At 44.2% G+C, this 25,064-nt stretch overlaps 1 protein-coding gene across 4 annotated transcripts in view; it reads left to right on the forward strand.

Annotated features, from left to right (window-relative positions):
• Positions 1-25,064, forward strand: part of LOC146891290 (uncharacterized) — a 72,282-nt gene that overhangs the window by 31,572 nt on the left and 15,646 nt on the right. Inside the window, exon 1 of one of the 4 annotated variants that reach the window (XM_085677949.2) lies at positions 6,417-6,660. The exons of the other annotated variants lie outside the window; for them this stretch is intronic. The gene's annotated coding sequence lies outside the window, so the exon portion shown is untranslated. Of the gene's footprint in view, positions 1-6,416; positions 6,661-25,064 lie in introns of those variants that run through there. 4 annotated transcript variants of the gene reach the window in all.

The raw sequence follows: 25,064 nt of genomic DNA on the forward strand, positions 1-25,064 counted from the left end.
CAGAGGAATCCCCTGAGATAGCTTATTATAATCCCCAATTCAAAACAAGGACCTGAAAGGGAGGAATGGCTTTCCCAGGTTTTAACTCTGGATTATCCCTACTGCCTACTCCTGAATGTCACCCTTCAGGCTACTTCTGACTCCCAGACCACATTTTCTCCCCAGTATAGACCAGGTTAGCTCCCCCATGCATACCAGGTTAACTCCCAGATACAGACCAGGTTAGTTCACCCATACAGACCAGGTTAGCTTCCAGATACAGACAAAGTTAGCCCACTCATGTAAACCAGGCTAAGTCCATTATCATCATGGTAGGGAGCACGGCAGTCTACAGGCAAACATGGTGCTGGAGCTGAGAGTCCTACATCTTGTAGGAAACAGGAAGTCAACTGAAACATACATACTGAGCATATATGAGACCTCAAAGCCATCAAAACCACAGTGACACACTTCCTTCAACAAGGCCATCCATTCCATCAAGCCATACCTCCTAATAGTATTACTTCCTACGAGATCATTTGGTTACATTCAAGTTACCAAACCAGGTTAGCTCTTCCATGTGGATCCTTGCGATTCTTTCACACTTTTCTTTTTAACTTCTCCATTTTCCCCACAAAACCATGATATTTCTGCTCTGCGTCCAGAACCTAACAACATGTTAGCAATATAGTGATTATTGAAAGAAATGAAAGTCAAATTAATTGTCAGTCCCATCCCCCCCACCCCCCCTATACTAGTCCCCTGCCTTATTGGAGTCAAACCCAGGTCTGGTGGTTTTCTGGTCTGGTTTCCATGCTTCCTTTCGTGGGCACGAAATGTAACGTGGCATTTCTGGGTAAGGCAAGCACAATAAATAGACTGTCTTACAATCCTTTAGTAGATCCCTTAACTTCTCATTTACGTTTCTCAGCTGAATGCTTCAACTTTGTGCTACAATTTAGGGATATTTTTAACCCATATCTAATAATTGGTAATTGAATCTAATAGCCCTGAGAGAATTGGGATGTACCAGACAGAACTGATGTGCCTTTGCACATCGCTGGAGTCCGCAGAGTCTTTCAGTGTACCTAGCACTCCGAATCTACTTCAGGCACCGCAGCAATGGGTCTGATGCTTTTCAAGAACGTTCGGTTAGTACGATCAGTGACAAAAAATTCCCAGGGATTCTTTTTTTCTACTTAATTTTGCTAGATGTTTACATAAATAAGCTACCTGATGCATTGTAGAGGAATAGGAGGCAGGCTGGTTCAGGATGGAGACAATTGGCTTTAGAGTTTGGAAATCACTGCTCTTACTTTTTTTGTAATTATTTATGTGTGTGCGTGCGTGTGTGTGTGTGTGTGTGCGTGGGTGCGTGCAGGTGCACATGTGCCCTGGTGTGTGTGTGTGGAAGTCGGAGATCAGCTTCCAGGGTTCGGTTCTTGCTTTTCCCCTTGCTGAGTGAGTTCTCTCTATGCTGCTGTGCTGCGCTGGCCCGGGCTAGCTGGCTGTGAGCGTCCAGTCAGTCCTGCCCTCTCCACTTCCCATCTCACCCCAGAAGCACTGGGCTTGCTGAGGAGTAGCTGCCACACATCTGGCCTTTTAAGTGGATCCTGGGACCACATTCAGGCTGCCAGGCTCAGCACTGAACTCCATTACCTTCTGTGCTGGCTCCCTGCCGCCAAATCATCGCTGTTTAGTTTCAGTCCCCGCTGAAGTGTATTTAGGAGCAAGGAAGCTCAATGATAATTTTTGTTTATTTAAAACATTTTATTTATTTTTACTATGCGTTACTCAGGATGCCCCCAAACTCCTGGAACCAGACAATTTTGTTTCGGATTCTCAAGTAACTGGAACTATGGCTGTGTACTACTAGTCCCATCTAGAACCACATTTTACAGACAACGAATAATGCAATCTGGGATATCTATAAAATGGAATACTATCCAGCTCCAAGGAAAAGTTAAATCACAAAATTTTCAGGAAAACTGATGGAATTAAAATTTATAATATTAAGCAAGGCCACATTAGCTCAGAAAGGAAAAAAAAACGCATGCGTGGTCTCCCTCATTCATGGGTCCTAACCTATATTATATACATGCGTATGATAAGCAAACGTACACTACTGTAATATAACATTTAGGAAGGAAGACAAGAAAGAATAATTTTTAAAAAGACAGAGATGGCTCAGCAGTCAAGAGAACTAGCTGCTCTTCCAGAAAACCAGGGTTCAGTTCCTGGCACCCACATGGCAGCTCACAACTGTCATTAGCTCCAGTTCTAGGAGATATAACGCCCTCTGCTGGCATTTGAGGACATTGCATGATCCTGCCACACAGGCATACATGTAGGTGAACACTCATACAGTCAAATCAGTAAAAAAGGACAAAATGCAGTATATGCAGTATACTTCCTGTAAGTCATCTGAATGCTATAGTCATCTGAAGGTATAGCACATTGTCCCTGGAAAATACTTCCATAAATGGCGACACCCACACATGATTTCATGCAGGGCTGCTCCCCTGCTGGGAGACCTGGCTTTTAAACCATATTCCACACTGACTATTTCTGCAGGATGCAGTTCTTTGTGAACACTATTAAACTTATTGCATTGTATTCTTTAAATGGGATTTTAGCTATTCAAACTATGGCGGGTGAAGACTTATGAGTATGCCTAAAATGTAAGTTTGAAAACTCCGAAATTCCTGGGAATGCTGCTATCTTATTCCTGATGCTCAAAAAGTAGCATGTCAGGAATCTTCAAACACCAAGAAACGTTTTTGGTTTTTCTTTCATTGAACAGTATAGTTCTGAGTTGTATCACTGTTGATGAATAAATATACTTTTAAATTGAAAAAATAAAAATACATTTAAAAAATATATAGAGCAACATCTTAGTAGAGGCCTGTGGAGATGCCTCAGTGGTTAAGAGCACTGACTGCTCTTCCAGAGGACCTGAGTTCAATTCCCAGCACCCATGTGGTGGCTCACAACCATCTATAGTGAAATCTGATGCCCTCTTCTGACATAAAGTTGTACATGCAGATAGAACATGTGTGTGTGTGTGTGTGTGTACATATATAATACGTATATATATATATTTAAAGTATTTTAAATATTTAAGATGTTTGAGTATTCTAAATATTTATTTTAAAATATATTTTAAGAGATTTTAAAAACCATCTTAGTAGATATATACTTGCCCAAAGTATAAAACTCACAAGCAAAGTAGAGAGCTGTATCCTTCGTCACATAAACGGGTCTCTATATTGTGTGTGTGTGTGTGTGTGTGTGTGTGTGTGTGTGTGTGTGTGTGTTCATATGTTCTGGTCAGGGGCAGTCTAGGGTACTGAGCTCTAGAGCTCTTGCAGGTAAGCCCTTTAACACTACCTCACATCCCCAGCCGAATCTAAAGGTATTAGCTTAGCAGGGGAGGGAGCCCAGGCCTGTGCCTGCTAGATAGTACAGTATTACTGAGCCACAGCCCCTGACTTTTCACGAAACATCATAGTTCACACTGACTTAGAGGTCACTCTATAGTCTGGGCAAAAACAGAGCATGAGAATCAGAAACTCACTATATAGGAACCGAAAGCACAAAAACTCCTAAAAACAATTTTCCTGAATAACAATTCTGACGGTTGATGTCATTGTGGCCACACTTGGCATCTAGGGGTGCATTAAGACACAGTAGTGATGAGTAAGATGATTCTGCTGCAATGTGACGGCAGCATCATGCAGGGTGGGCTCTGGATCTTCCTGGGGTTTTGTTTTCACTAACTTCAAGTTGATGTTTCTAGATGCTTCTCTCAATATCAACAATAATGAGGCTGAGGCGAAAGGGTACGATCATTGTTGTAACTTCACTTACTCCTGGTCTCTTGTCATTGGAGGAGTGAGGGGAGAAAGTGAGGATAAATCTCACAAATCTGTTACCACCAAAAGAAAAGTGTCTTCTTCCTACAAGGGGGCATCCTCACTGCATTAATTTTGGGGACCAACGCTTGATAGGAAGCCTAGCTGAGTGCAAAAATATGCACAAAACGTTCTGCAACAATTCCATGTGAGTGCGGGATTGTTGTCTGACTCTTGAATAACCACGACAGTAAAATAAATAGATTTGCATTCCGACAAGTGACAAAGTGGCTAAATTCATGGCACTGGGAGCCTCTTATGGCACCCAGGGAGCACACTAGCCAGGGTCATTGTCAGCTTATTACAGTCATGTTTAGGGTTTACTGAGCCTGCAGATGCTCGCGGCATAGGAAGCTGGTGTGGTCTGGTGGTCCTGAGTTATGTCTGTCTCGCATTAGTATCCCATACCTACCTGCTATCGCTGTGGCTTTTCATTTCACCTGTGGCTCTCCTTGGATGGAGTTTGAGTCTAGAGTCTGAGTCTTCTTTTGTAACGACGGAATTATCTCATGACAGAGCAAAGCATGATCCCCTTATGGGGAAAAAGGGGCTCTTGAATGCAGCAGAACATCCTGGAAGCATTGTCTCAGATCAATTGTAACTTTTAATCTTAATTTTAAATATTCTGTTCTAGTATGTGCACAAGTTTATTTTGAGTCTTAGTTTTTGACTTGGAAAATGCAGCTGATGGCTGGGGTAGAGGGGTGCTGGATTTCATCCTGGAGATGGTGGCGCACGCCGTTAATCCCAGCACTTGGGAGGCAGAGACAGGCAGATCTCTGTGAGTTCGAGGCCAGCTTGGTCTACAAGAGCTAGTTCCAGGACAGGCTCCGAAGCTACAGAGAAATCATGTCTTGAAAAACAACAACAACAAAAACAACAAAACAAACAAAAAATTTCAAAAGGCAAAACTTTTGCTTTCTTATGCAGACCTTGGTTTCAATTTTTGTTTTACTGAGACAGGATTTCTCTGAGTAGCCCTGGCTGTCCTGAAACTCGCTTTGTAGACCAGGCTGCCTCAAACTCAGAGATCCACCTGCCTCTGCTTCCTGAGTCCAGTCCTGGAATGGAAGGTGTGCGTCATCATCTCCTGGCCGAAAGCCAACACCCCTCTACCCCAACCGTCGGCTTTCGATTGGATATGCTGGACAGCTGCTATCTCACGTCACTTTTGAAGTTTTCTGAGCCTAGCAGCTAAGCTTTTTGAAGATAAATGTATAGTGTGTGCCGCGCTTGTTTAAATGTCTTTACAACTCTAGGTCTAAATATGACTATAACCACTCTGATGAATAAAATCATATCTGTGGGGAAGGACTTGGTCAGAGTTCTGTGAAGGAGCAGAACTGAGAGAGTAAAGACACATGTTAGATGGGGCGGATTATATTGACTCAACAGATGTAGTTCCGGGTCGTCCAGCAATGGCCGCTTCACGCTGGAGAGGTCTAGAATCCAGTAGTTGCTCGGTCTACAAGGGTGGACATCTCAGCAGTACTGATCAGGTGTTAAAGGCCTGCAGGAGTCTGTTGGTCTTCTGTCTGTATGTCTGTCTCTACTAACTTATGCCTGAATGCTGCAGGAGTTAGTTCCGATATGGGTGAAAGCGCACTGTGGCAGCAGGGTAGATGAATTTGTCAGTGAGGGTGAGGGCAAGCAGGCGAAATACAGGGTTCCCTTCTCCCACGGCCTTTCATCTCAGCTCCCGTTAGAGGCTCCTGCCTGCATTTAAGATGGATCTTCATGGTTTCGAACACACCAAAGAAGAAAGTCCCTCCCGGGGGGTGAGTGCCGAGCCGCTTGGGTTGCAGCTGATCCCACACACAATTAAGTTGGCAACCAATATCAGCCCCCACAGCCAAGTATTTTACAAATATGAGTTGGTCCCCCACACCACACACGCCCACGTTCACTCAAATTAAACTTAAAAGGCTTCCCCCTCTGAGAACTTAATCCAGTGGTTCTCAGCCTTTCTAGCGCTGCGACCCTTTAATACAGTTCCTTGTGTTGTGGTAACCAATTATATCGCTGCTACTTCATAACTGTAATCTTGCTACCGTTATGAGTCATAATGTAAATATCTGCTAGGCAAACCCCATGGGGGTCGTGACCCACAGGTTGAGAACTGCTGCCTTCATACCATTTGACTTTTTCCCTTCAGGTTATATGCCCTCAACATTGCCAGGCAGTGGTGGCATTAGTAGTTGTTGTTGTTGTTGAGACAGGGTCTCTATGTAGCCCTGGTTGGCCTGGAACTCAGAGATCCGCCTACCTCTGCCATCTGCGTGCTAGGATTAAAGGCGTGCACTCTAGACTTTGGGTCCAACTCCGACTCTGGCTCCGGCTCCGGCTCCAACTGGTTCTCTCTCCTGTCAAGGGTCAGTTTTTCCCTCTTGTTGGCTACTGACTTCAGTTACTCCCTCGGCTGATAAATTTGGCACAGCTGTGTTGAGAGCAGGGCCTCGTGATGAGGCTTCCTGGCTTCCCTCCCCTCCTGAACGCTCTGCATCTATTAGGCGGTTCAAAGATGGCTGTTGAACTGGAGAAGCGTCTGACCGTCCACACGCAGCCCTTTTTCTCGGGCTCTCGGCGGAAGTGACTTTTCTGGAGGAACAAGCTTGAGACTCCACATTCGCCGTGTTTCCGCGCACGTGGTTTGTGTCACACTGCGAGCGTACTTATTCTCTCATCTGTTCGACGTATTACTCCTGAAGTAAAGGAAAGGATACCAAGACGGAGTTGGGGAATAGGATCCCATCTCTGCTAAGTTACTGTGAGTGAGGGGATAGCCATTCACCTCCTTTAGGTTTTAATTTTTAAAGTTTTAATCCGAAGGATGGAAGGAGGGACTGGGCTGGACCAATATGCCTAAGGTCCTCTCTAGACTTGAAAATGCCGATTTTTGGTTCAATCCCTAGAACTGCTAGAGGGAAAATTCTGATTTAGGGTATATTGGTTCCCCCAAAAGGTCATAAACCTCTCAGCAGCAGACTTCTTTCTCTGCCAGTTGAAAGAGGAATGCTCTTGACATGGATGGTGCTTGATAGATCCTTCAGACCCGCCTGCTGTTCACCCCTCTAGTGAGGCCGTTGCACCAGAGGATGGGTCTCTTACAGTCGCTGCTATCCCAAAGGGCCTCTCAGATCCAGTCTGGAAACTGCCCGGGGCAGCTGAGGCCATCTCCGGCTGACGCAGGCGCAGGGGCACGCACACCTAAGAGCTTTGCCTTTTTCCGAAGTACTTGTGTTTACGGCTTGTGCTGCTCTCCTCGGTAAGATCGTTGCCTTGCGAGTAATGAGAGCTGTGTGTGATATGGTTGAAATCCTGTCCCTTGTCTGAGATGGAGAACTCACGTGATGTTGAGTGGGGCCCATTATCCCAACAGCACTCTCAAGCACGCTAAGTCTGGCAGATATTAACTGGAGAACGGCAGCAGCCGGCAGGAGACAGGCTTGCTACCTTGTCACTTTGGGGTGTTTTCTGGTTTTGCTCTCCTTGGCTCGAGCGTTGAATTCATTTCTCCTTTCGTTCATCCTTCTTTCTTTTATGAAGCAAACACAGCACATCCCGTTTTCTCCATTCGTCTCTCCCTAGAAAATCCCGATGTTCTCATTCATTGCAGAGCAGAATGTGCTTCCTCTTTTCACTAAATGATGCACAATCCGCTTATTCATCCTCTAGCCTCTATGCCCCCGGCTTGGGTATTGAAATCACTCTGAAGAAGACGCTCCCGCAGGCAGCTGTGCATAAAATAGATGAGCCAGGAGAACTGCTCAAAAGCGCTGCCGTGTGCTGGAGATGCTGAGGACAAGCCTCCGTATGGTGGGGAAGCCAGGGGCAGTAGAGGGAAGAAAGCCCGACTCACATCTCAATGTGTATAAAGCAAGCACTCGGGCCGACCGGGGAGGAGCTGTGGTTTAGGTTTAAACCGCAAAGGAAATGAAGGACGTTGCTACTTTTCAGTCTGTCCTTTGGTCATCTCTGGGGCTCGGTGAGATTCAGGCTGCCTCTAGGAAAAGCTGCTCACCTCTGCCCAGCTCAACCGGCACCACCTACAGCCGTCTGTGGTCTTACGAAGTTTAGATTTGGATTTTAAAGGGTAAACACGCTATAAAGTCCGTCCACATTCACACCTGTTGTCCTAAAAGAGAAAAGGGAAGCCTTGGAAGGCTCTGGGAATGGAGGGGGGAGGAAAGTCCTCTTCCGGTGACCTCACAGTTGCCCTCCTTCATGTCAACTCTTAGACCTTGTGAATGTTTTGACTTAGCAAGGGTTATTAGTAGTTCTGGCCCTTTTATTGAGGGTCTATTGTGTGCTTTGGGGTTTTTGTTGTTTTGTTTTTTGTTCTCTTGTATTACTCCTGAGTAGTAGGTGTTTTTACTGCTCCTGTTTTTTATAGGTGGGAAATTGAAGCCAGAAAGGAAAAGAAAGAAAGCCAGTAAGTCACCCTATGATCTTGAACTTTGTGTTCCAGGTGTATTTGATAGCAACACACACGCTCTACCTCGCCACTTTGAAACCTAGTTTTAGAACTTCAGGCATCAGTGTGCTTTCGAATGTGGATAATTACGAAGATGACCGGGAGCTGAATACTGAGTCCCTTTAACCTGTAGGAGGTCATGTTATGTCTGCCTGCTATGAAAACCGCTTAGGCCTCTTTATGGGAGACTTTTAGAACTGAACCAAGTGGCAGATGCACAAGCATCGTGTTGCTTGGGGTACAGTGAACTCCCCAAAATGATACCCAAGCTTTCCTTGCATGTTCACCTTCTGAACAAGACTAAATTCTTTAGGAGAACCCCCCCATTCCACCAACTGCCCTCCGCACCCCCTGCTGCTCACAGTCTTGAGGAAAAGGTACACACGGGTCAAGGTCTAAAGTACTATTAACCTCTGGAAGGCAGGAGCCCGCCTCTCAACAACAAAACAAAAGAGTTGGCTGTTGACTCCCATTCCTCTGAAGTCTGAAAGGGGCGTTGTTTGGGTTCTATGAGTATTGGAGGAGTAGGAAAAAGAAGCTTCTAAGTCCCCCCAGCCTCCCTATGCTCCAGACTCTGGATCCTCACGAAGCCTTTCGTCTCAGGTTGCTTTTTCTGGGTGCATGGTTCACTGCAGAGCCGGTTGCAGATTCCAGGCCTCAGCTGCTTTTGATCAGACCCCCCCACCCCACCCCCACCACCACCACTTCTGTGGTGATTTTGCATGAATTTTAGACCCTGGTGGCTCTCGGTTGCCTGGGTCTGGTTTTCATTGCATTTTTATCGGGATTGTACATCGAGGTTGAATTTGAAAAGCTTTTCTTTTTTTTTTCTATGCTAACTTCCAAATCTGGATGTTTCTCCAGATCTTTTTTTTTAAAGATACAATATTTGTATATTTCCCAGATCACAAAAGTGAAAGTCATTCACAGTAGAGAATCAGAACAGTAAATACGTAGTAAATTGAATTTAAGAAGAGCTTTTAAAAAGAACTCCTGGAAAAACTAAAAATACAAATAACCTGAATTGTAAAGGAAATGAAAGAAAATGACCCTATCTGAGTGTGTGTGTGTGCTACACATTTGCAAACTGGCATAGAAAGATAAACATATTTTTCTGATTTTTTTTCAGGAAGGTTTTTGTTTGTTTTTTGTTTATTCTTTTGTCCTGAGCATTTTCTCATATACCATAAAGATTTATATCTATATAATATTTCATCATCTGAATGTACTGAGGTTTAATGATTCTAGATGCCTTTTGTAAAATTCGGACTGCATTTCCTATTTCCTTTTGCCTTATAAATTATCCCCAGAAAAAAGAATTAGTACAGCAATTAGGACAAAGAAGATGAACTTGAACTTTTTATTTTAAATGATGTTTGTACACATTACTTTATTGCTAAGCCTGAGAGTGGCCTTTTGAAAGTCTCTCTTGTAGATAGAGGCAACTATAAGGGTTCTGGTGATTGCTTTGGTTCGGGGGCTGTCAAAAGAAGGCCTGGGGGCCAGATCTGTCCCATTTGTGTTTGTATAGCTCAGGAGCTATGGGTGTTTTTTTTTTTGACTGTTTACATGCTTAGCAAAGTACAAAAGGAAAAGAACATTCCAGAACAAATAAAAGTGGTGTGAAATTCATGTTGGAATGTCCACGAATGCAGTGTATTTGAAGCTCGGCATATTGCTTTATTTCCATACCATCTTTGGTTGTTTTTGCTACAAAGACTGTGTGACCCGCAAGCCCCCAAATTACTATTAGCCTTTTACAGAAGGTGGTTTATTGATTGGTGCCCAAGTGTGCCGTCTTCAGTGTTACACATGAAAATGTCCATTTGATAATCCACGCATTGGGTAGAGTGCTGATCTTCAAAGTGTGAAGACCCAACCCCTAGTCATTGGATAAACTGAGTGTGGAGGCTTTGGCTCCAGTCTCTCTGTGCTGGGAGGATAGAAGTAGAGACTGGGTGTCCAGCATCGTCTTCAGCTGTGCACTATGTTCAAGGTCAGCTTGCCCTACCCGAGACAGTGCCTGCAGACACAAACATTTGCCATGTGTTCACCATGTGCCAAGCCTTAATGTTAAACAAAACATGGGTATATTTTCTTGATTACTAGTTACGAGCTTTTTCATGAATTTAAGTGGTATTTTTCTATTACTATCCTGTGTGAAACGTTAAAATCAGACTCAGGTCATTTACATTTCATTTGTATTTTTCATTGTTTTAGGAATTCTTTTCTTAAGACCTTAAAATTACATGTATTTATTTATTTCTGTGTATGCGTGTATCCCCATATGTATGAAGATGCACACATGTCATGGTGTGAAGGTCAGAGGGCAACTTTTGGAACCTTTAAAATGTGAGTTTCAGAGCTGAAACTCAGGAGGCAGCAGGTGCTTTTACACGCTGAGCCATCTCATCAGTCCAAGAGTTCTTTATATACTAAAATATTAATTAATTTTCAGTCACATTTATTGGAAATGCTTTGTTCCCATCAGCTTGTCTGTCTTTTAATTTTGTGATATTTTCACGTACAGAATTTTGCATTCATGTGAAATAAAATCCAATTATTTTTTTCTTTGAGTTGATTCTAAGAATGTCCATCTATCCCTGTGGCCAAGTTGATATAAATACATATTTACATCCGTTTCCTTTTATTTTAACGGATCCATTTCTATGCACACACGTCTTCAGCTGTGGAATTTCATGTTGTATGAGATAAGATTTTAAATTTCCTCCTGAACAGAACAACTGTTCCAGTATTATTTGTTAATTATTAATTACTGTTCCAGTATTATTTTTCTTCATTTATATGTCACCTCTGCTAAATTCCTATTGTCCTGTGATATGTTTCTGCTTCACATTCTAATTTTTGTCAGGTGTGTAAGTGTGTGTGTACATAGTCATGGCTAATTCCTTGTGACATCCATTTTATTTTTCTTCCTTAGGTCTACACAAGACAGAGACTCTGGCTAGAATTTTGGATTTGTGTTTGGTTTTTCGGTCCCTCCCATGTGGGTGGAGTTGCCTGTAGTGTGGATGTTGATTCTGGTTGGTCCACTGTGGCTGTGAGTTTTGGCAGCAGCCTCCCTTCTCTTGGTTAGCGAGTCAGGGATGCAGTGCAAGTTTATCTACGAAAAGTACACAAGCTAACAGGAACAGTCCTACCAACCCACAGACCGAGCAAGGGCCAGGCCCTCCCATACTTGAACCAGGAGCCACAGAGCTCATTCATAACCACTCCAGGCGATAAAGGCTTACGCTTCGTAACCTCACAGGTTAGAGGTTTTCTGGCCAAATAGCATCAACCAGCATAAAAAGAGCAAATCTCAGGAAGGGGCTCCCAGAAGAGCCGTTCCATGATGCCGAGCCCCTAACCTTCTGTTAGCGGCTCACCCCAACCTGCCCTTGGTTCACAGTGGAGTTATTTCATTTACCAGGTGTGAAAATTGGATTTTACCACAGAGAAGGGGAGTTATTACTTCCCAGGTCTGCTCTTCAGGGAAGCGGGGCTTGTGGGGGGATTTATGAGAAGAGCTATGCTATGTGTGGAACTTGTAATTAGAGATGTGTTCCTTTCGTTAAAACTAGATTTGCCATCTTTGTCATTTTAATAGTGGATCCGTTTTGGTTTGCGTTTTTTCCTTTCCCCATGTTAGTGTCTGGTAGCCATTTCCCCTTGTAGCCTGCACACATTCTACATAGGGTCTGAATATTTTATATGGCACCATTCTGCCAAAAGCTGTGCCTCAGGGCCGTGACAAAGACTGCCCGTTGAGTGCCTCCTGATATTAGTGGCAGAGCATGGTACAAGAAAGAAAAGGGATAATAAAGTAATGCTCATGTTAATTAATTGCTATATAGTCTAATACTCGGTTTGATGAAGGTATTAGGGTCACTCTGAGACCCTCTAATGAGAGAACTCAACTCGGGAGTTTAGATTTAATTACCTGTTGTTAGAGTCTATATAACTCAAAGTTAGTACCTGGCTAACTACAGTTGCTCTTTAAGAAGTACCTTGTTTACTATCGTGGTGAATTTGTCATTGTTTAGCATTTCTAGCACACTTCGTTCTTGCTGAGAGCTTTAAACTTATCTGTGCATGTACATCGGTTGCTCGCTGCAGCTCTCCCAAGGGATGAGTGGGTGATAGCTTTTGTTATTGCCTGGATTTTACGACAAAGAAAACGGACCAGGAGCTCCTGAGGCGAAAAGGGGAGCAGTTCCCGCCTGCCCTCTTGTTGGGGGACCCTTAACATAGTGGTAATAAGTTCAGCCTGTGTCCGGTGTCATTTGTACCCCCCCGGGCCCCATTCTGCATCCCTCTAATTACAGCGGGATGCTCACCCCAAATCGAAATTATGACTCACTGGGTTCTCTGTGCTGAACAGTTCCTGCCTAACACACATCATCTTCCTCCCCAAGCATCTTAGTCCCCTGCTTTTCTCACAGAAGCCCCAGGTACTCCCAACACCCACCTCAACTCTCTGATGTTACCTGTGACTCAGCTTTCCTTCCCACCCGGATATCAGTTACATCTGTCCTTAGCCTTCGCTTCCTCTGCCATTTCCACAATCCAGGCCCCATGACCCTTGCGTGGGCCGGTGGAGTAGCCCTGAGCTGAGTCTCCACACACTGCATGCTAAATTGGCGCGCTGCCCTAAGTCCTGTCTTGGCTGGGATCCTTCTGATTCCGCCCCAACCCCTTGTATTATAAGGGCACCCCTCCTTTCCAGCCCACCATTCTTCTTCCAGGCACAGAGCAGCAAGAACACCAGGGGAGTAGGCAAGCCGTGGAGGGTCTGGCTCACCAGATCTACTCTGCCTTCCCGGTCCGCGCATGCACACAGCTTCATGCCACCAAGCTTTCAGGTGGACCACCCACTCTGCGATTTCGGGACCCCACGGTGCTCTGGTTCAGTTTGTGCCTATCTCATCAAGCCAGGAAAGTCTTTCTCTCAACCCTGTCCCCACTTGTTGAAGTTTTTTCTCATGTTAAATTTAAGAACAAATCAGCCATCCCCTGCTCCTCTAACAGCCTTCTGATTGTCTGGAAAGAGAATAAAGCACTTCTGTTGGTGTTGGGTCCTACTACTAGCCCCATCTCTTGTGCGGTTCCCCCACTAACCCGAGAACCCCCAGCATCCTCAGTATAGCCCCTTAGTATACCTTCAGGAGCCCTACTGGACTCAGCCTCCTTCTTGGCACATTCGTCACAATGCCAGATTCTATCTTGGGTCCGGAAGCTCTCGCCGTGTGTTTCCCTGGGCTGTTATATCCTGACAGAGAAGCTCACAGCAGCAAACTAACTTTTGTTTCACCTGTTCCTCCTCAACCCCGGGCAATAAATTTGGAAGGCTTGTATTCTGAGGACCTAGCACAGGCCTAGCTCCGAGACCAGACTCAGCCCATCTAGAACACACTCACGGAAATGCTTGCCTTGTCTTCTCAACCATCTCTCCCGCAGAGTTGACTTTGCTCTTTGCAAGTCTGGGAAAGCATGTTTTTCTGCTCTGTCTCTTTTGAACCTATTTTATTTCCCCTGCTAGACTGCAAACATCCTTGAGGGGAGGAACAGAGGAGGATCGATGGGCTCCCTATCCCCAAGCCTGGATCCTTCCCGGTGGCCGCAGGTCAATAAACGTTTGTTTAATTGAATCGGAGGATGCTGCGCTCAGCTAGCTGCTAAACAACCCCATTTAAGGGGTTAACTAATAACACTCAGAGAAGTTCTTCTCCTTCGGGGGCATTTGCATTTTAATGGGAATCTTAAAAACCCAAAGGGAATGTTCTCTAATGGTGGGATCTCAGGCGTTGGGAAAGGCTTTTTTTTTCTTTCTCTTTTACTTTCTTTTTTTTTTCCTGTAGTGGTTCAAGATGGGAACCAGGAAAGGTTCCTCTACCCTAGGGTCATTGAGGGCTTATGTGCAATGGGACCCAGTCTTGTAAAACGTATGAACAGAATTATTTTAAGTACAAAAAATTAAATACATACCATTAAAAGCTAGTTATAATGAAATACAATGGTCTAAATAGACAAACAAAATTTGCAATATAATAATATTTTATGCTTCTTATTTAGGCATTAATAAAGTCTTTGGACAGGTCCAATAACTACTATAATATTGTCATAGTGATGACGATTTATGGTATTTGGATTATCTGTAATCGTATTGACCAAAAAAAAAAAAATCTTAGACTGCTCATATTACATTGACCTGTTGTTATTCATCTGGGTTGGGGGTAGAGGGTGCTAGGAATCCAACCCGCAGTCTCATGCATGCTTAGCAAGCCCTCTGCCCCTGAGCTGCAGGCCTTCTCCATTACATACCCATGACTGAAGGAAATGAATTGCGCAGTTCACCTCCAAGTCTCTGTGTCCCTTCTGGTTTTGGAGTTCAGTACTGGGGCAAACAGCTTGATCCCAGGATGCTACATCAGGCAGTTCTTAGCTGAAGACTGAGATGGCCTCTCTCATCCCATTGCTGTGGGGACATTCCCTAATGCTGGCGTGATAACTAGTTTGGGTCTAAGTGTTTGTATAGTTCTCTTTTTAACACCAAACACAGAGAAAAGTTTTCAGTCCATTCCAAGTTACCCTGTATATGGAGTCCCTTAGAGGCGACTTTCCACAGGCAGATTTAGCCTAGGATTTGGGGCGGGGCAGGGGTTCCTTCCTTCAGTGAAGGAAGGCTTCTTGAAACCTTCTGTATTTGTGACCTGTTTTCATCTGACAGATTTGTATGCCACCCTGGATATATAGCTCTATAAAATAATCTTTTACTAAAAATATATCATAAAACTATATTTTAGAACAGTTTTTTGATATGCATATAACTTTACCATTTATTAAAGATGAAAGCAATTTTGCACATTAATGAGGCAGATGTGCTTGTTGGTTTTATATATAAAGAATTAAATCCTGGTTGAATATTTGATAATGCAGGATGCAGAGCCTCTCCAGTGTTTTTCCGTGTTGGTGGATATGATATTACCATTGTCAATGTTGAGAATGCCACATCCCTTAAATAGTTAGTATATGATGACAGAAGCATGTTTAAGGCCATTTTGGAAACTCTTTACTAATCGCAAACCAAAATTCATTTAATGTCTTTTATGAAACTCTAGCCACTCAGGCAGAAGGACTTTTAGAGAGTGATATGCTTTTGTTTGAGCTCAATGCACAGGGGAAACAAACCCAGCAACGGTTCCCTCCCAGTTTTACCAGTCTCCTGACAAGTACCATGCTGTTGAGGAGAAACCGCGTTAGATTCGTTACTAATGCCAGGCTGCTACCAGACAAATTATCAAAGAAAGCGATGAACTAGAGCCACCGTTTTTCCAAATTATTTTTCCAAGAAAACAGCAAAGTCCAGTTTTTTTTAAATATTTACTTATTTATTATGTATACATATGGTCAATTCCCAGCAACCATATGGTGGCTCACAACCATCTGTAATGAAGTCTGGTGCCCTCTTCTGGCCTGTAGGCATGCATAGAAGGAATGCTGCGTACATAATAAATAAATAAATAAATATAGAAACCCTGTCTCATAAAACAATAACAAAAAGTTATTTAAACTAAAATCTTGACGACATAACTTTAATAGACTCCAAACCAGAGTGAAAACAGGTATGAACATTCACATGTCTTTGTGTTATTCATACATGACTTTTTCTAAATGTTCCCAACTAAAAGCCACGGATAATGTATACAGTTCTAGATCTCCTGTAAGCAAAACAGATACTATGAATTATTAATAATAATACTAATGAAGTATTAATAAATACTTGTGAAATTAAGGGCATGAATAGGAGTTTCTTAAACTAAACGCACTGATACAATACTGTTCAAAGTCACACTCTTTTGATATTTACACGCTGAAGAAAGACAGTAGGAAAATATGAAAAGTCTTTGCTTCCCATAAACCATTATGTTCCTACAAGATCAGAAATCTTTTTGTGTACCAGAAAGGCCACGGCGGTTCGTAGCATATGATAGTCTGAATTGTGAGCTAGGTATTTCAAGCCCCTTTTGTTGGTGTCATGTGATCTGGGCAGGGCAGGTTGACCATACTGTGTGCTCAACTTGGGTTCATTGTGCATTTGGATTTTGAATTACTTTTGATTGTTTTGATTAGGAACCTTTCACTATTGCCAATGTTTCTATTATACCCCCTCCCCACACCTTCCAGCTGTGCCACAGCTGGCCATAGCCCACAGTTTAAGCCATGCAGGGCTTAAAGGATATAAGTAAAATTTAGTGAGAACAGGGCACATTGTTACCAAGATGTTGATACTGACTTCTTAAAACTCTAGTTAAAGATTTTACTTACTTATTTGTTTGTTTATTTATTGTCATGTGTGTGACTGTTTGTCTCTGTTTGGCATATGTGTACATGTGTGTTACAGTTGCATGTGCCTATGTATGCAGCCAGAGACCAGAAGAGGGCATTGGGTACCCTCCTCTGTCACTCAGCAACTATGTACTCCTTTGAGGCAAGGCTCACTGAACCTGGAGATTGTGTTTTCTCAGCTAGGCTGGAAGACAGCACACCCCAGAGATCTTCCGTCTCCACTCACTGCAGAGCTGAGGTGACAGGCAGCGGTACAACCAGAACATTGTGGGTGTTGGAGTCTGGACTCTGGTCCTCCTGCACGGGTACTCATTGTCTTTAAGGTAGTAAGGCTGAGGTGTTGTCTGTGGCATCGTCTTAGTTTCTTGCGCGCCTTTTCGTCTGCGAAGTCCAGCCAGCTGTCACCTCTGGTCTCCAGCTTCCGCTGTCACCTCCCTGGTATGGAGGGGGGTCTCTTCTTCCACTCATAATTCTAAATTTTAACTCTTATTTCTTTAGTAAGAGTTTCATAACTTTCATAAAGAGGCCACTTCCTCATGCTATCCACTGTCATCCTGTGACTAGCGCATTTGCTTCATACGATGGCTGCCTGTTTGTAGGTAGGAGATGTAGCTTAGTAGATGATCACACGCCTAGCACACAAGGCCCAGAGTTTAATCCCCACACTACCACCTCCCCAAATTCCCGTTGTGATGAGTCCTCATTCCTTCCCACACTAATCACTTCCTGTGTGAATTCTTTTCTAGGCATTTCATGTAAGTGAAATCAAGCAACACACAAGGTTTGTTTTGGTTTGGTTTGGTTTTGGTTTTGAATATCACATCTTTCATTTAGCACAGTCATTTCGAGATACATTTACATTCTAGTGTGTCAGTGTTATTTTTTTTTCTTTTCTGATAAACGATGTCCCACATTTGATTTGTACATACATAAACCAAATAAATGCTCATATATAAACCAAATACATAAATGCTCATCAACTGAGCATTTATGGTGTTTCTACCTTTTGACTTTCTGTGAAGACTCACAGGCAAGATTTTTGAGGAATGTGTTTTTACTTCTCCTAGGTAGAAATCTAGAAGTAGAATTGTTGGGACACATGGAAAACTCAGGTCTAACTTTTTTTTTTTTTTTTCCTTTTCTGAGACAAGATTTCTCTGTGTAGCCCTGACTGTCCTGGAACTCACTCTGTAGACCAGGCTGGCCTCGCACTCAGAGATATGTGTTACCACCGCCTAACCAGGTTTGATGTTTTAAGAAACAAGAAAATTATATTCAAAGGTGGCTGCATTATTTTACATTCCTATATGAGAGAGAGAGAGAGAGAGAGAGAGAGAGAGAGAGAGAGAGAGAGAGAGAGAGAGAGAAGGGAGGGAGGGAGGCAGGGAGAGAGGGAAGGAGGAACGGAGGGAGGGAGGGACTGAGGGTGGAAGCTTGGGTCTGTCCTCACCAACCCTTGATATTGCCTACTTTTCATTGTAACCATCCATAGTTAGTATGTGGTGGCATCTAACTACAGATCGGGGAATTTTTCAGCCCTCCCTTTTCTGACCACAGTGCCCCTTTTCTATCAGTTTCTAAGCTAGAAATACAGTTTATGTTAGTCCTGCCCCCCGCCACTTCACCCCTGCTAATGCGCCGGCAGAAGAGAGCTGCTACAGTGTTGCTCTCGGCCAGTTCCAAAATGTCCTCCTTTCCCTCTCAGGGCCTGCAACATCTCATACCCAGGGATCTAACCCTAGATGTGTATTTTCGCTGCTTTCCTTGCCAGTTGTTTGCTCTGCAAACCTCCCATCCCGATGCTGCAGGTTAATAGGTAGAATAGCAACATGCTAAGAAAGGGCGGGTGTGGGTGCGAAGCCAGGCAACTCTGCGCATCCTCAGCAGCAGCCTTGGTCATCACGTGATCGTGAGCTGGTCCTGTAGTTTCTCAAAGCCCTGTTCTTTCATTAACCTCCCCGAGCCCCCATTTTTTCTCGTGAGCAAAGTGAGCTAATAATAGAAGCGGAGTTATAGAGTTGTTCTCTAATAGAATTAGCTTAGAAAGCCCTTAGCATGATGCCAGGTACAGGGAGAGCACTCAGATCAGCCTTGGCTTAGAGTGTTAATGATTGTATTATTACCGCTTCTCATGAGCTAGCCAGCTCCTGGCCCTGTCACGTGGTTTGCATAAGGCTCACACATGGCTGAGAATGTGGAAATGCTTTGAAGAATGCTGTGCAAATGATAGCTACGTGGGTCTCCCTTACTCAAGGGGAGGCAGGTACAGCACAGGTTTCGCCCCTAGCCGCACATTTAAGTCTGAATCTCTGTGCTGTTTAACAGCTGTGAAGTCGGAGCAAGTTATTTCCCCTCTCCAGATTGGTCTGTTCATCTGTGAAGTCGGTACACAATTATAAGTCACAGTCAGAAGGATGCCGTAAGGAGACTGTTGCACAGTGTTGAGTCAACTGTAACCTTTCCGCTTCTTGTTTTAAATTAGCAATGTATCTTTTTTATCTGCTTTCCCTGGATTGTTTCTTTTAATCAGTTCTCACCGTATCTTTAAAAAAGAGGTTTAATTTCTGTTCTTTTACGTGTATAAGTCTTTGAGGGTGTATGCCCTCCTGTGCAGGTGCCCTTGGGGGCCAGAAGAACGCATAAGATCTCCTGAAGCTAGAGTTGCAGGTGGTTGTGAGCCACCTGCGGTGGATGCTTGAGAACCAAACCTGGGTCCTCCAGCAAGCGCTCCTAGCCGCTAAGCCACCTCTGCAGCCCCGATTCCCATTATATTTACCTAACTGTCCTCGCCAATGACCCTACCATGTGTTCAGACAGAGGCTGCGTGGTGGATTGAGCCAGCTCCACCTCAAACCGACTGCTTTTAACCTCAGCTCCACACTTAGCTGCAGGTTTTCGTCACCTACCTTTCTGAATAAGAAAGGTCCTTTACTCCCATAAAGCCGTTCATACCTCAGGGGGTTTCCTGAGTATTAAATAAGATAAATTGTTTGGGCGCGTGGCTGGCCTGTGCTAACAGCTCTGTAAAAGACAGCTGTCACTCTGATCATTTCTAATGTCCTTTGTCATTCCTGTTTTCTGATCCACAGCTACATGGCTACTGTGTCCTTTTCTAGTGTCTGACATGGCACCTTGCCTGTCCCTCCTGGCCATCCGTTCCTCCTGCATCCACCGAGTCCCATTCTTACAAGGTCATTTTAACCTTTGGCCCTTCAGGAAATTGTCATTCTTTTCCCCAGACTCTTGACTCATGCTTTGTCTTCCTTTTCTCGGGAAGTCTGTGGGTTTTAGTATGCCTGTAATTCAATTGAGCTCCTAACTGTTATTAAACATTTTTTATTGTTGTTTCCTCAATCAAAGTGTAAGATTTCTTACACTCTCCCTCACTCCTGCTTACTTTAACACAAATGATCGACGATCGAAGATCAAACATGCAAAATAATAAAAAAATGTAACCCAGGGTCTTTGGTCATCTGTATAGCGCCCTCAATTCCTATGAGTCGAGACTGATTCTGACCAAAATTACTTATTCTCAAACAGCACAGAGAGGAGAAAGGGGGTGATGAAGACTCCCCAAATCAAGGTCAGGGCTACTTAAGTAGACGAAACCTGCCTCTCTGGACACTAAAGCCCTTGTTTTTTGTTTTCCACTGATTTCTTGGGGTTTCTCTGCAATTCCAACCCCTTCCTCCAATTCCAGAAGGGCTGCCCCCCCCCTCAGAAAGCCCTCTGAGCATCTGCCTGGCTTCAGTTTCTGATGAAGTACCTCTAGGTTTCAGAGTTAGCCTTTTCTTTCATCCCATAGTATTCCTTTGCTGCAGTGTGTAACTATGGAGGGTGTGATTATGGCCAGGTAGCTTCTCAGAATAAAGTGGAGTTAACCCTTTATTGAGTTTTCCCCCAAAGGCTTGGGGAAGTGATATCTTATATCTGAAGGTATGAATTTCTAATGGCAGAGTTTAAAGGAATGTGCTAAGAGCATTAAGGAGATCTCAGAGAGTGAGATTGGGTACAAGCCTGAAGGGAACATTGTGTGTGGGGGGGTTTCTGAGTACCCCTAAAATCTCTCTCCAGCTCATCCATCTCTGGACTATCTGGAGGTAACCAAACCTAACAATAACCAACATCTCTAGGATAGTTACTTTGTCTCGGGCACTATTTGTATGTAGCTGCTCACGGTCATTTATTCCCACAATGCTTGAGGAAGAAAACTACCATTACTCCATGCCACAAGGTCTGGCATAGTCAAATTCTTTTCCTAAGTTCACAGCTTACTGGTGGCAGAGCTGGGACTCAAATTCAGGCAGCTTCACTAAGAGCCCCTCCACCCACCCAGAGGTAGTTCTCACCAGATGCCCATCGGGGAAAGCGGAGGAGTGCGCTTTATGAGGAAAACCTCGACATCATCACAGCAGACAAGGTGCTGTCCGTCTGCTAAGCAGGACACTGCATGGCGGGTGGGCGGTGCTGGCTCAGCTGCCCGTCTGAATCTACCTTACCTGACCTTCAGTTTGCCTCAAATGCCTCTACCTCAAGGAAGCAACGTTCCCGTGCTCCCCCACACACACAAACAGCAGCAATCTCTTCTGATTGCCTTTTTGCTTCTTTGCCTATGCTCTGCCATTTATTTATCACCTCCTTTCTTGCACTGTGGCTATTTATATACATTGTCACACAGCCGAACCCTTGCCCATTGCTTCGCTGACTCCTACACGTTCGGAAGACTCTGCTTGGCTGTTTTTGCATTAATTCTCCTGTCTACCTGGATACATCTCTTTTGCATGCATCCGCCACCCGGTATTTATCCATATCAATTATTATAGCTGATTATAAATGTCTACTTATCAGTATTCCTAATTAGGTAGACCCCCAGATTCCAACACCGGGGGGGGGGAGGGTGCCTTCTATTTCCTTTTCTATTTTGATTCTTTAGTATTTTGCACAAGGCACATAATGGGCAGTTACTCAACATTTTAATTTTTTAATGAACGAATTCTCCAAGTCTGATGAGCCTCAAACACAGGATTGCACATCTAAATCTTTTTTTTTAATGCCTCAATATGCTCTGCATTTAGTAGATGCTTGATAAATATAGCAATGATAAATGATTCAGAAACAAAACAGGCATAAGAGTCTGCTCTCAGGTTTGGGGGTGGGGCCCAGGGACGTACAGTAAGAGGTTAGTGATATTCAAGGCTTCATATTTAGGCGTGTTTTCTAAACATGGCGACAGAAAGAACTGAAATACGTGAGAAAAAAGAAAGGGGGGCTGTTACCTGAAGTTTCCTGGCTACAAAGTATAGTTCAATGTTCAAACTTTAGAACATTGGTCTAAACATTTAGACCCATAGGTCTAAAGTCACTATTATTGCTGTTATACCATTATTAGACCTTAGAGTAGATGGGCACCAAAGAACCAAGGTGACCTCAGCAATGAGAGGTGGCTAGAGGAACAGGCCTTGTATAAGCTAAAGTTGCATAGACATCTTTAGGAAGACTGGAACCAGGGTTTTCTGTCCAACAGTCCCGACTTGGAAACAGAAAAAACAATAAATTGGTTAGAGGAGGAATGTATGAACACAAGTGGCTAGGAATACACAGAGCAGGGGAGACAGGGCCAGGGTTATCCCCAAAGTTTGGGGCCTAAGGGAAACTACAGGGAGTTGAGGAGGGTGACTTGGCTTTGAAAGATGGTGAATTCAGTTCCGACCTCTTCACGGGGACCAGCTAGAAATGCAGCATCAAATTCAAGTAAGGCCTGAATTAGACCCTGGGTTTGCTGGTCCTATGCAAAGAGGGGATGGCCAAAGTTGAAAGAACAGGAGAAGGAAGAAGACCAAAGAATGAAGGACCTTAGGAAGCAGCTGCAAAAGACAAACCAAGACTAGCAAGCAGCCCCTTGGGGGCTAAAAACTGGAGGAAAAGGCAGAGGTGGGAATATTTGGCAGCTGGGTTAGGATGGATAGGGAGGGTAACAGAGGTGGGAATATCATTGGCGGTGGACTTGGCGGCTGGGTTAGGTGGATCGGGAGGGTGTTTTGGTAATCTGGCTGGAGTATTTACAAACAAGGGAACCACTCACCTCCTGAATGACTTTGGATGAAGACAAAAATGAAGTGGGTATCGCTTTAAGATGTTACTGAAGAGATAAAAGTCACATTAGAGACCAAAAACTTTGCATGATTCTCCCAAAGTGGGAAGAAACAAGACTGACCTTGCAAAGCAGGAGCAGTGCAGATCAAAATTGGAATCTTTTCTGGGGAAACGATACCAGCAGCGATGAGAACATATAAAGGGATTACTAGGTACGCTTGGTGTTTCATTGTCTGAATTTTGCTTGGGATCCACTTTCTGGCTTACGATTGTGCTAGTGCTGGCGTCTGGCAGTCCAAATGTAGGAAAAAGCACAGATGCACACAGGCAGTAGGGACTTTCACTGCCGGAAGGATGGGTGGTCAAGGGTCCAAGGGAGGCTGCCTGGCTAAGGGCAGCAACCTGCATGCAAACCATGGTGGTGAAAAACCATGAAATGGTTGGCTGACAGTTCCAGAGAAGCTGAAAAGAGATTGTGTGAAATGGAAGGGGCCCAAGAGCAAAAACTAAACATGTGTAGATGAGGGACAAGAAGCCTAAGAAAATGTCTGGTCTGGAAGGTAATCAAATGAGGGTGGCAGAAGCATCTAGAATTGTTGTTTGGGGAAGCAGTTAAAAACAACAACAACAAAAAAAGTGAAATAACAAATTAGTGGAAATGGACAAGGGAGAGGAAATAGGACTCTAAGGAGAGGTTTGAGGAACTGGTATGGAAACCTAGGTTATAGCTCAGTGGTGGAGCCCCTGATTGGCAGGCATTGGTCCCTAGGTTTAATACTCAGCAATGCAGGGATGGCACAGCAGTTACAGCAGTATAGAACACTGCTACTCTTCCAGAGAACTTGGGTTCCATTCCCAGAACCCACATGGTGGCTTAAGATCAGATTTAATTCCAGTTCTAGGGAATCCAACTCTCTCTTCTCTTCTGGCCTCTGAGGGTATCAAGCACACATGATATACATGCAGGCCAAATATCCACACACATGGTTTTTGTTGTTGTTATTTGTATTTTATGTATGAAGACATACATAAGGGCTTTGGGGAGGAGCACTTTAAGCCGCTGAAGCACACTGGCACTCGGGTTGCTAGTTGTTGCTACATGGACTGTAGTCAGATTGGAGAAGGTGGGGAGTCCATCAGCACCATGCCCTCCACTTAGGGCTCTGGAACACAGGCTGGTTGACTGTCACACAGCTGGGATTTTAGGGAATACAATGAGGAGATAAGAAATACAACCATACAGGCTGACACATGGAATAAAACAGGGTGTTACTTTCTTGGAGGCTCTACATGTCACCTCCATGAGAATTTTGCAATCAGGATGATTGCATGCTGAGAGCTGGTGGCTCCAGGCGAAGGTGCAGGAGGGAAAGGAACACGACAGACTCCTACTGCATGAAGAGGATAGTTAGCCCTTCATTTTCAGGCAAGGTTGAAGCTCTGAGATTCCTCCACGGACTTTAACGGAGAACTGTTTTTCCTTCAGGGCAGGTTAAGAAGCGGTACCTGGGCTAACTCACCACAGCATTGGGCAAGTGACAAGATGCCATTCCAGTCTAACCCTGCATTTTTCAGTCAGTGTGCTCCTCAGTGGCATTCCCTTAGCCTTGAAATTCACCAGTTCTGCACAGTGTGGAGTGCACAGTAGACTAGGAAGGAATGAGCTCTAACAATAAGAACCTATGGGCATGCTGAGGGCCTTGACCATGGCAAGAGTTTACTGGGAACTCCTGTAGCCCTGACACCAGCTGGCCCTAGGGCTTAAGCCTCCTTAGTTTTAATTCCAGGACTCCTTAAGGTAACTGCAACTGCATGTTCTCTCCTATGGTCACTCATAAACACGTTGGGAATGAGCAGTTCCTAGAAGTTAGGACAGTGCTCTAGGGTCCTGGATTCAAATCCAAGTCCCTCACAGTGAGTGCAGTCTTGGCAAAGCATTCAATTTCCACATCAAAACTGTCAGCTGCAGAGATGGCTCAGTAGATAAGAGCACTGCCATGTTCTCCCACAGGGTCCAGGTTCAATTCCTAGCACTCACATAGTGGCTACACTGGTCTTCTATAACTCTAGTTCCAGGGGATCCGAAAGACACCCTCTTCTGGTCTCTGTGGGTACTACACACATGTGAGGCACAGACATATATGCAGGTGAAACACCCACATTCATACAAAAATATTAAAACACCTGTCATCTGAGAAACAAGATGGATTCTCTCAATCATAGTATTTGGGCATGCTTATCAAGAATGGAGGAAA

This window comes from Myodes glareolus, chromosome 17 (assembly GCF_982192425.1).
Source record: "Myodes glareolus chromosome 17, mMyoGla1.1, whole genome shotgun sequence".
Lineage (NCBI taxonomy): Eukaryota > Metazoa > Chordata > Mammalia > Rodentia > Cricetidae > Myodes > Myodes glareolus.